General features: G+C 35.5%; 1 protein-coding gene across 12 annotated transcripts in view; it reads right to left on the bottom strand.

The window, feature by feature from the left end:
- IRF2 (interferon regulatory factor 2) overlaps positions 1–12,394 on the bottom strand; it is a 174,314-nt gene that overhangs the window by 59,205 nt on the left and 102,715 nt on the right. Inside the window, exon 2 of one of the 12 annotated variants that reach the window (XM_074228885.1) lies at positions 11,580–11,865. The exons of 10 other annotated variants lie outside the window; for them this stretch is intronic. The gene's annotated coding sequence lies outside the window, so the exon portion shown is untranslated. Of the gene's footprint in view, positions 1–419; positions 8,167–11,579; positions 11,866–12,394 lie in introns of those variants that run through there. One more of the 12 variants, XM_074228892.1, reaches the window with a different exon arrangement.

The following is a 12,394-nucleotide window of genomic DNA, read 5'->3' as shown; positions in this document are numbered from 1 at the left end:
CACCCACCTGGTCCATTTTATATCAGTTATCAGGTTATATCAATTCCCCTATAGACAGTTGCCTAGGTAGCAAAAATCCCCTAAAACTAAACTATATTCATCTCCCTTGAGCATACTCCACCATCAAACAGATACAATCTCAGATACTTAGCTCATGTTTTATACCAGATAGCACCAACCCTGGGGTCAGGAATATATGAGTTTGAACCTGATCTCAAATCACTTAACCCCAATTGCTTCGTCAAAAGAAAAAAAATTGAAAAAAAGTTCAGCTTTCAACTGAATGGATATTTTTAATCCATTCTCACTTCCAAGAACGAAGAGGTGACTGTTAAAGATGTAATTGGTTTGAGGAAGGACTGTGGTATTATAGAAAGCACGCTGACTCAAAAGTCAAAGGACCGAAGTTCAAATCTCACCTCTGATCCTTAATTGGAGAGGCTTGGAAAGAAATTTAACCTCCCTCACTTTACTTCCTTATATGAATTGGATTAGATGTCTCTTTCATCACTAAATTTGTGATGCTGCAATTCTGATAAACTGAGGCAGAAAGAAATTAAGTGACTTGCCCAGGGTCACACAGTTAGGAAGTGCCTGAGGTCAGGTATGAACTCAGGTCTTCCTGATTCCAGGCTCAGTGTTATATTTACTAGCCATCTTAACTACCTCATATTGCAGACATGTTATATACTGCTAATGCAGCATTTTAAATCCTTAAATTAATTTTTCATTTTGATTCTCATGTGTCCTTTCATCAACTTGCCTCTATAGAGGAGCAAAAAGAAGGCATATAAATACTCCTAAGTACTGTATCTAATCAGCTCCAGGCCACATCCTGTCTAATCATCTTCCAGCAGACTTGGGCCTACATGAACAAATTGTTATCTGCTCTGTCCTCCCCTTCATTACCTCTTCCCGTCTCTTTTCCTTTTGCTCTGGGAACAGAAGCCAAATCAACCTGATCACTGCTACTGCAAAAGGCATAGCAGCAACCTTTTGACCTATGGATCCACTTATAGGCCTGTGATCCCTTTTCTCTTTTATCCAATCTCAACTCTACAAATTATTTTATGCCTAGAAACTTCCTTCAGTCAACCAATAAAATTGTTCTCTCCCTTTAAGTTCTCTTTTAAAATTCCTCCTCAAGGAATCTTTCCCAATCATCTTCAATAATTTGCAGGTATTTACAATGAAAAGTACATTCCTGATTTCTGGGCATTCTCCTCACTCATCCTGTCTCCACACAGGGTAAAAATGAGCAGGCTGCCACAAATTACATGTAAGAAATAATGAAAGAGCAGTAATATGTAAAGAAAGTGTTTAAACAGGAAAAAAGATGGATCATTCATACAGAGTGTGTAGAATGACTATTAGAACCCACACAAAGTCACAAGAATGAGAGGAGGGTTCCAAGCACATTAAGAGGACTCCCTATTGTAGATATACTGGGAAAGATTTGCCTAGGATGCATTGACAGGATGAATCTGCATTATTGGGTGGAGTTCCTACATTAATGAGATCACAAATTAAGTGGACACTTGAATAATAAAATCTAACCTAAGAAATAAAAGCAAAGATGATTCCTGATTTTTTTTTCACCAAGTTCAATTGTCCAAGGTAAAAAAGACTGACAAATTTCGGATAATTTTTCTCCCTTTCCCATACAAAATTTAACTCACTCAGTACTGGAACTCTTTGTTTGGGTTAAGCTAAACTGATAAGGAGCACAAAAAAGTAATCTGAATCCTACATGAGAACATACTTCACATCTCATGTAGTCATCCATCCAGACCATCAATCCTCTTCCTATAACAGCAATCTATAGCTCCTTGAACCAAAGCATCCTTCCCTGAGCATTGCTTGCTTAAATTTGTAGTTTCCTCCACTAGAATGTAAGTGACTTTAGAGGAAAAAAAAAAATTTGTCTTTCATTTCTGTATTTCTCCTATCTAGGCTGATATATAACAAATACTTTTTCATTCATTCATTCCTCTTTATCATCTCATTTTCCAAATCTAGATCTAAGAGTTGGACTTCAGGATAGAGTAGCATTTGACAATCTGGATTCCCCAATAGTTATCACTTTTTCATGGCCACATGCTTCCCTTCTTACAAAGGATCTCAACACAAACTAAACCTAAAAGTCTAACTGGAAGTCATTAAAGGTTATTAAAACCAATTAAAAATATAGTAAAGATTATCCCTCACATCCTAGATTTGTGGTTCAAACTTATTTTTTTAGTATTCTCTCTCATTTCTTTCCTCCAAAACCAATCGATTTAGAATAACAGGTCTACTCAAGATCCCCTCCCAAACCTTCCTTTCACCTCTCACTTGAAATGACCCTCTTCTCCCTTCAGCCTGGCTAATACCCAGCTATCAATATCCAGTTCAAGATTCACTTCCTACATATAGAAGCTTCCCACACCAATCCAGCCCTACTTCTTGCCTAAAGACATTGACCTGGCCCATTAAAATCACAAATATGGCAACTAATCTTGTATTAACACATGAAATTACCAAGGTGAAATTCTTTAATATTATGGTGATAACTTATTTAATGTATTACTATTTTAGTATTATTAATATAGCAATTATAATATTAGTAAATAATAGTATTATTATTTTAACTTGTTTTTTATATCTTATCTCTCCAAAGTAAAGGAAACTTGCTACTTAAGGACAAGAATTCAATCATATTTTTTTTGCATTGCCTAGAAGATCTAGGCAATTCAGTGTCACATGTGAAGAAAAGGAAAAAGAGTAGTATGGACTGAAGAATGTGAAAGAGGAAAAAATATCCATTGAGATTGAAAAGATCACTTGAGGTCAGATTCTGAAGAGTTTTCAAAGCTAAACAGGGTTTACGTTTTATTCAATAAAAGTTACTGAGCATGAGAGGCATAGGGTCAAATCTACCTATGCTCAAGGTGAAGAGTCAACTCTGTCAGAGATTGAGGAAGAGAAGAGCATGGGACATTATGTCAGTTTTGAGAGGAAAGGAATAGAAGAAACCCATGCCAAATGGCCTCAATTTTCTCAGAAAAGTAAGAGGAGGGAAATGTGGAAGTCTTGAGGAGGGAAATGAATCATAGCAACACTATCTAAACCATTTTATTTGTTAGTTAGGTTTAATTTTATTTAATAATTAAATTTACATTATTCTGTACTTGACTGACATCAACAAACACAAAGAACGAATTAATAGGATTGGATAGGGAATTGCAAATCTTCATTGCTTCTACCTAGATTCTTTTTTGAAAAATAAATAATAAACTGTTAGTTCCAAAGCTCTCCTACTTGTCTATTTTTCACTCTAAAAATATTTTCTATTATCTTCTTTCTTTTAAAAAAATGTTCCATTGACATTCAAATATTTCTTCCTTTTTTATCTTGATATCATCACTATCACTAGCTCAACACTGTCCTCCCTTACGGTGCCTCCCAATTTTTTTAAAACCTCCCATGTAATAAATAAGCAGAATCAAGAATAAACAAACCCAACCTTAGTCATAGCTGAAAATGGAAATCTCATGCTACTGAGCGTCACATTAAGAACTCTGAGGAAGAGTACAAGCTCTTTGAGGGACCATCTTTTGACTCCTTTTGAATCCCTAACAGAGTGTCTGCCATATAACATCAACTTAATAAATGTTTATTGCTTGATTAATTGAATAATATTTTTGGTTCTACCAATAAATGTTTGTTGATGACCGAATGAGATGATGTTTTTGTACTACTACTACTACTACTACTACTAAAACTACCACCACCAATAGTAACAATAATAATAATAATTAGACTTTGTACATATACTATCTTCTTTGGTTCTCATACTTGGAAATTCCATCATTAAAAGTGATGATGATGATGATGATGCCAAAGTGATATTAAGCTTTTTGCTGATTTAATTTGAAATATCAAGGAAGAAAATAAGATTTGGTATAATAGAAAGATATGGAGCCAAAAGTCCTGGGTTCAAATCCTGACTCTCCCACTTATTAATTTCAAAGAAGATATTTTATAGTTATGGGTGCATCAGTTTCCCTAATTTAAAATGAGAGGTGGGACTAAAAGACCTTTTAGGATCCTTTCAATTCTAAAATTTGTTTTTACCTTCTAAAAAACAAGATAAAATTATTCATTCAGTCATCCTAAGTAATGTTATTTGCTGATTCACCCACACTGTTTCCTGCATATAAATAACATTTTCTGACCAAATGAACTCATTGCATCAGATCTGTTGTCTCTATTGTGCCAATCTGGTATGCAATCTGAGAAGCTGAAAATAGGCACCAAGTTTTGTCTTTTTTTTTTTTGTAAGGTCTCTCCTATTTCCCTTACATCCACAAAAACTCTTCAGCTGAATGAATGAATGAAGATGTATTTTTGAGTGTTTAACTATGTACAAAACCCTGGTGGTGGCAGAGAAAGGCACTCCTTCCTTCAAGAAGCACGCATTCTAACTGGAGACTTTATAAGAGAGAGTGTTCAACTAAAGGATGGATGAAAACACCCAGAAGACCTAAGAGTTCTATGGCAGGTCACAATGTAAAGTGGAGGCCATTTTTAGTAGATATTAAGGTTTAGAGACATGTGGATACAGTAGCAGAAATAGTTAAGCCAGTTGGTCCTCAGGCCATCAGAATCAAGATGGTGCCTCTCGGTTCACTCTCCCCTTTCTATCTGCAGCTCTGCTTCCCTTCTAGCATAAACTGATCATCTAAACTCTCCTCCTGCTGTTTAACTCGGCCTTGGAACCTCAAACCGCCTGGAAGTCTGAAGGGTAAACATTAAATTCCTTTCCTTTGTAGAGGGCAGGGAGCAGACTTTTTGGCTCATTCTCAGATGCCTTGTACTGGTTACCTCAAGCTAGCCCTTCTCAGCTTCCCCCATTAGACTGTAAGTTTAGCTCAGTGACAGGCACCTAGTAGGTGCTTAATAAATTTGCATTGAATTGAACTGATTCCTAACCCATCCAAGTGATGTGAGCAGTTAGTTGAGCAGACTGGATGGATCTGGGCAGTCTAGAGTTAAGAGAAAGGGGTGGCAGGAAGACAAGGGAGAAAGGTATTCAAGGTCTTTTATGCTCCAAACCTATTTTTCCATCTTTTTCTTCTGCTACTCCCTAAAATGAAGCCTGACTAATTAAACTAACAATTCAAATAAGAATAAACTTTTAGAGTGGGCAACGGGTTTGAGGTAGAATTATATGAAAGTGGTTGGATATTACAGATGGTGGCTTAATGTTAAAGTGGGGCTTGACTACAAGGCACCTTTATGTGGAGCATGCCTATTTAGGATCAGATGGTAAATGCCCGAGGGCAGGAATTATTGAAAGTCCAAAAGCTGTCCACTTGTCAGGTATGTACCTTTGAATTCTAAAATTCTGTGATTTTATTCATCTATATCCTTCCAGGGTAATTATCACAATGCCTATTACTTTTAGAGCTGGATGGGACTTCAAAGATATTCTTTTTCAACTCCCTCATTTTACAGATGAAGAAATTGAAACCAAAGAGTCTAAGTGTTTGCTCAAGGGCTACACAACTAACTTGTAGCATAACTGGAAAAATACACATCTCCAACTTCTGGGACTTAAAAGTTAGCCCTTTGTACTTAGAGGCTCTAGTGAACAGATTTCACCATACTTCATTTCATCAGAAATAGAACACAAATTTACATGGAATTCACATTCTAGAAAGTGAAAGCTGGCAATACTACAAATGGGCTTGTTATTTTACCTGTAAAATTAATAATAATATCCCTGTACTTTAAGTGCTCAAAGCTTACTTCCAGGCTTCAATTTCTAGGATTCTATGAAATTCTAAATTCACAGTGGAAATTAGACAGAATTCAATCAGATTATTAGAATTTCTTGGCATCCCTCCAAGTGATGCACTGGCATTCCTCCTAGATTTTCAATTAAGGATTTTCTCTTGGTTTTATTAAGAAGAACTGTCACTCCAAAAAAAAAAAAAACCCAAAAACCTTGTTCCACAAAATATTCTATTCTGGTGCTCAGCTATCATTACTACCAATAGAATTCATTTATGCATTTGTAATTGGACAGAGTGATTGACCTGGAATCTGCCAGGGTCCTTTACTTAACATAAATGAAATATCTATGGGGAAAGCATTATATTGTGCCTGCTATACTGTCTCATTTGAGCCTCAACACAGCAGTAGAAATCTGGAAGTTCTTCTGATTCCAAACACCTAGCCCACTCTACATATCTAGTCAGCCTCAGCTAGGTTTCTCATCTTATCCAGTCGCCATTTTAAGCATTTTGTCATCTATCTCTATTCAACATTTCCTTGCTTGGAACAACCCCTTCTTCTCCTTACCAGAATTAACTCATTCAACTCTTGAACTATCATCCTGGAGGTAAGTGACCCTGCTTGACAAGGCAGTAAGAAAAAATTCATTTTTACCCAATAAACCTTATATTTTTCTGTCTTTTGCTCTGGGAACAGTAGTCCAATGAGAACCACTGTTTTATCTGAAAACGGTTTGACAATAGGTCACTGAATTGCTCTACTCACATTTTAAGAAATGTAAAACCCGATTTCTCTGGCAATCAATCCCCTATGTGTCTGGCTCCCCCTTTTAGGATGTAAACTCTTTAAGATTAGAGATCATCTATCCCCAGAGCCCAGTATAGTTTATGGCAAATAGTAGGTGGCCAAGAAATGCAGGGTTAAGAAATGCAGGGTTTTTTTTTCATCCATTCATTTGTTCTTTCATTTATTTATTCATGTTTCTTTTACTGGGTACAACAGACTAAAAATTCAGAACCAATCTCTCTTCCTCTCTTGTTGGTCAAGACATCTCTCCATGAACTTCAAATTTCACCTAATGGTAATACATTTTGGTTTCCAGTAATCTGACCAATAATCCAATAGGAAGTTTTGCCTTTGATTTTTTTTTGACAGGTTTCAAATTCAGAAACAACATGTTACTTAGAAAGTTAGTTTTTGACATTGGCCGCTATTAAGATTTTAAAACCATTCTAGAACAAAGAAAGAGCAAAAGGACTTGTGTACAAAAATATTTATTGTAGTACTTTTCATAGCAGCCTAAACAGGAAGCTAAGGGGGTGCCCACCTACTGGGGACTGGTTAAACAAATTAAGGCATAGGAGTATAGTGTATTGTAACTATGCCATACAAAAAGCAATGGAGGGGCAGCTAGGTGGAGCACTAGCCCAGGAGTCTGGAGGACCTGAGTTCAAATTTGACCTCAAGACACTTAATTAACTAGCTGTGTGACCTTGGGCAAGTCACTTAACCCCTTACCAAAACAAAACAGCAACAGGAAGACCTATAGATGGAAAGAAATAATTTCTATTCAAGAAATATTTCTATTCAAGACAACTAAGAAGGTTAGCAGGGAAAATCTGTTGTACCATAGTGAAAGAGGAATGCAGAACAGTACAGGCCATGCCAGTGCAGATTAGGCCCCTCAAACCAGGAGCAGACCTAGGGCAGTAGTGGTGTCTTCCAGACCTCTCAGCCCACAGGTAGTAAGGGGAATCAGACAACAGGTAAGAATGAGATTTACAAGGGTCTCTTTCCTGGCACTAAGGGCAAAACTATGTTTCATTGCCTATACTTGTAATTTGATTTGTTGTCCGAGGTCTTTGTCCTTGAATGAGGAGTTAAAAAAAAAAAAAACTTGTGGCTTCAGGGAAGCAAGGATCCTGGTCATAGTCCCAGGACTGAAAAGAATGCATGTGGTCACTCACAAACCAATCACAATATAGGAGAATAGTAAACAACCTCTTCTTAGATGGTAACACCTTTGGAAAACTGAAAACTTGCAGGTCCCTAGAAGTATCTCTGGAAACAGCTGCACAACACTCCCTGAAGTTTGGGACAGTGAGAACTCCACCATGGAAGCAGAACCCTATTTTACCAAAGAGTTCAAATAATACTGGGAAAATGAGCAAACAACAGGAAAAAAATCTAACCATAGAAAATTATTATGTTGACAAGGAAAATCAAAACACATACTCAGAAAAAAAAGTCAAAGTTCTTACATCCAAAACCTCCAAAAAAAACATGAATTGACTTCAAGTTATGGAAGAGCTCAAAAAGGACTTTGAAACTCAAGTAAGAGAAGTAGAGGGAAAATTGGGAAGAGAAATGAGAATGATGCAAGAAAATCATGAAAATAACTTGATAAAGGAGACACCACAAAAATAAGGACTGGTCAAATGGTAAAAAAGGTTTAAAAAAAATCAATAAGTACAAGAATGTCCTAAAAAATAGAATTGGTCAAATGGAAAAGGAGGTACAAAAACTCAATGAAGAAAATAATTCCATAAATAGAAATGAGCAAATGAAAGCTAATGATTTTGTGAGAAATCAAGAAATAATAAAACAAAACCAAAAAAAGTTAAAAAATAGAAGACAATATGAAATATCTCACTGGAAAAATAATAAACCTGGAAAATAGATCCAGAAGAGATAATTTTAAAAATTATTGCCATGATTAAAAAAGAATCTAGACATCATCTTACAAGAAATTATCATTCTCTGATAATCTAGAACCAGAGTGTAAAATAGAAATCGAAAGAATACAATGATCACCTCCTAGAAGATTTCCAAAATGATAACTCCCTAGGAATACTATAGTCAGACCTCCCACAAATCAAAGAGAAAATATTGCAAGCAGTCAAAAAGAAACAATTCAAATATTGTGGAGCCATAGTCAAGTTAACAAAAAAAAAATTAGCAGTTTCTTAATAAAAGGATCAAAGGACTTGGAATATGATATTCCAGAGGGCAAGAGTTAAGATTACAACTAAGAATTTGAGTTGCAACCAAGCAAAATAATATAATCCTTCAGGGGAAAAGGACTTTCAAACATTCCTGATAAAAAAAGACCAGAACTCAAAAAGAGACACAAGAGAAATTTAGATAAGCAGACAAGATAAATCATCAAAGATTGGATAAGGTTAAATTGTTTAGATTTCTACAAGGGAAAAATAATGTTTATAACTCCTAAAAACTTTCTCAATATTAGAACAGTTAGAAGGAGTATACATTGACAGAAAGCAGAAGTGTGAGATGAACGTGATAGTAAGATTATCTAAAAAAATTAAAGGATGAGAAAGAATGTACTGGGAGAAGGGGAAAAAGAATAAGATGAATTATCTGACATAAAAGAGACCTGAAAGAGATTTTACAGTGGAGGGGAAAATGGGAGAAGTGAAGAAGGGAAGCACATAAACGTTACTCTCACCAGAATTGACTTAAAGGGGGAATAATATATAGTCAGGTGTATGTAGAAATCTATTCTAACACATAGAAAAGTAGGAAAGGAAGGAGATTAGAAGGAAAGGGAGCTAATAGAAGGAAGGGTAGCTTGGAAGAGATAAAGGTTAGAAGCAAAATACTTTTGAGAACAGGCAGGGAAAAAGGAGAGAGTAGAATAAATGGAGGGGGTAGGATGGAGGTAAAAAATTTTACACTGAGTTTCTATGATAAAGACTTCATTTCTGAAACATAGAAAACTGAGTCAAATTTGTAGAAATAAGAGCCTTTCATCAAAAAATAAGGGGTCAAAATATATGAATGGAGCAGTCATATAAAAATGCTCTAAATCATTATTGGTGAAAGAAATGTAAAATAAAACAACTCCGAGCTACTACCTCACACCTGTCAGACTGGCTAATACAACAGTAAAAGAAAATGACAAATGTTGGAGGGGATACAGGAAAATTAAAACACTAATGTATTATTGGTGAAATATAATGATCCAACCATTCTGGGGAACAATCTTGAACTATGTCCAAAGAGCTATAACACCATGTATATGTGTATATACTCTTTGACCAAGTGATACCACTATTAGGTCTGTATCCCAAAGGGATTCAAAAATAAATAAAAAGGAAAAGGACCCATATATACAAAAATATTTAAAGCAGCTATTTTAGTGGTGGCAAAGAATTGGAAACAAAGAATTGTCTATCAATTGAGAAATAGCTGAACAAGTTGTCATATGTGACTATATAATATATACTCTTAAGAAATGATGAGCAAGATGCTCTCACAAAAACATATGGTGATGCAAAAAAGTGAAATGAACAGAACCAGGAGAACATAGTACACAGTAACAGCAAAACTGTAGGATGATCTACCAAAAAAAATTTAGTTAGTTGTTCTCAGCAATACAATGATTCAAGATAATTCTACAGGACTTATGATAGAAGAAGCTGCCCATTTCCAGAAAAAGAACTAGTAGAGCCTGAATACAGATCAAAGATTTTTCTTTATTTTTCTTGAATATTTTTAATCCATTTTCATTCACAGAATGACTAGTATAGAAATGTGTTTTGCATCACTATACATGTATAACATGTCAAATTACTTGCTTTCTCAATGAAGAGTGTATGGAGGGAGAGAATTTGGAATACAAAATTTGAAAAAAAGGAAGATAATGTTAAAATTATCTTTTCATGTAATTGGAAAAATAAAAATATTAAATAAGATTTTTAAAAGTGAAAGTGTTCTTTTGCATGCAGCATGTGTGGGTGTTACGTGCCATTTTTCACACCAGATAATACCACAAACTTGTTGTGGTTAGGAAATTAAAGTTATTTCCTTGAACTGTCTTTTAAAAAAATTTTTTAAAGAAAAATACTGAAAAGCTAAGCTCTAGAGTGACTTGATATTAACGTTGTTTGAACTCCTACCCAAAAATGCCTTTAGAAGAGTTTATAAATGAAAGATAAGATTGATCTCTCATCTATTTGAAAAAAACAAACATTTCTGGTTTAAACATTTCAGAGGTGGATTTTACTCCATTGGCTGTCTGCACCTTGCTTCTGAATACAAAGCCAACTCTTTACTTTGAATCTTAGCTTAAATATTAACAGAAAAGAGCAATACAAGCAGAAAATAATCCCCTTTTAAAAATTGACTTTCATTTAAACAGTCTTATGAAGTTAACTATGTCAATGTCTTTCAAAACAAAGCAAAAAATATTAATTTATCTAAGCAAGATAGTTGGCTTCAAGACATCAGGGTATAATTAGAAATATTCTGAAGTTTTACTTCTTGAATTCAAGTTTTATAAAATGATTTGTCTGTGTCTGCCTCTCTCCCTGTTTTTTTGGGTCTCTCTCTCTCTCTCTCTCTCTCTCTCTCTCTCTCTCTCTCTCTCTCTCTCTCACACACACACACACACACACACACACACACACACACACACAAACAAACACACCAAAAAAATCCCTCAAAAACCCTCTAATATTATCACCAACTAGAGAGAGATGGGCCTGGTCTAGGGTTGAAGCATTCCAGTTTGTTGTCATCCCCCAGAGTCCTAGGCATGAGCAAATATTTCAGTGAATCTAAGTTCAAATCCAATGTTATATTATGTGATCTTGGACACATGATAACACCTAGAGACTCAGTTCCTTCACCTGTAAAATGAAGGAATTGAACAAAATGGTCTCTGAAGTCCCTTCTTGTTCTAGGTATGATCTAATAATGTACTAGGCAAACCAAAAGAACAGGCAAGGCCCATCAATGGGCTGTTGTAACAAAAGTAGATGCCTTCTACCAACCTTCTCAGGAGGCACATGGAGATACAAGTAAAGATGTGCAGACCACTGAACTGGAAGTCTAACCTTGGGCACAGGTATAATGCTTGCTGAAAGAACACACAAGTATACATGCTACAGTGTCAATGGTTGTTAAAATTTATGGTTCTGATTTAGTAGCTCCAAAGTTTATTTATTGTCAGGAGGAGATTCTGTTGGGGTGGGTAATCCTTGGGGCATTCGAGTTCAAGTTTTATAGTAATGTATCTGTCTGTCAATGGAGATGTCCCAGAACATGGGGATACCAGTCCTAAAAAAAATGGAAGACACAAAAATAAAAAATGCAATTGTCCTTATATTGAACCCTTTGAGAAATGGGGGCTAGGTTCCTGTGACTTCCCAAAACTATAATCTTTTGTTAAAAACTGCTGAAAATACATTTTTCTGCATACAATCCTTTATAACAAAACATTAATTCTGATAATATGCACTTTTCCTAACACAATGACCCTGCAGTAACTCATGAAATTTTCATTTTAAAAAATTCATTTTATGGAGAAGAAAGGCAATGCAGGACTAAAGAGGAAAATGCAAAAGCAGCAATGTGAGGACCCCAAGGTAAAACAGGGAAAAGGGCAACACCTACCATTTCAAATCTCCCTTTTTGCTGTGTCTCCATGAAAATTACATGCCTGAGTCCCAGTCTCTGTCCAAACTATGAACTCCTACTTGGATTAGCTTGATATTAATTAGGGCAGATGATAGGTTAGAAAGAGAGTGAGAAGACTTGCTTATCCCCATGAGCCTTGGAGAGAGGGCATGGTTGATCACCATCTCAT

This window comes from Macrotis lagotis, chromosome 3 (genome assembly GCF_037893015.1).
Source record: "Macrotis lagotis isolate mMagLag1 chromosome 3, bilby.v1.9.chrom.fasta, whole genome shotgun sequence".
In the NCBI taxonomy this organism is placed as follows: Eukaryota; Metazoa; Chordata; class Mammalia; order Peramelemorphia; family Peramelidae; genus Macrotis; species Macrotis lagotis.
This window is presented reverse-complemented; position numbering and strand designations above follow the sequence as displayed.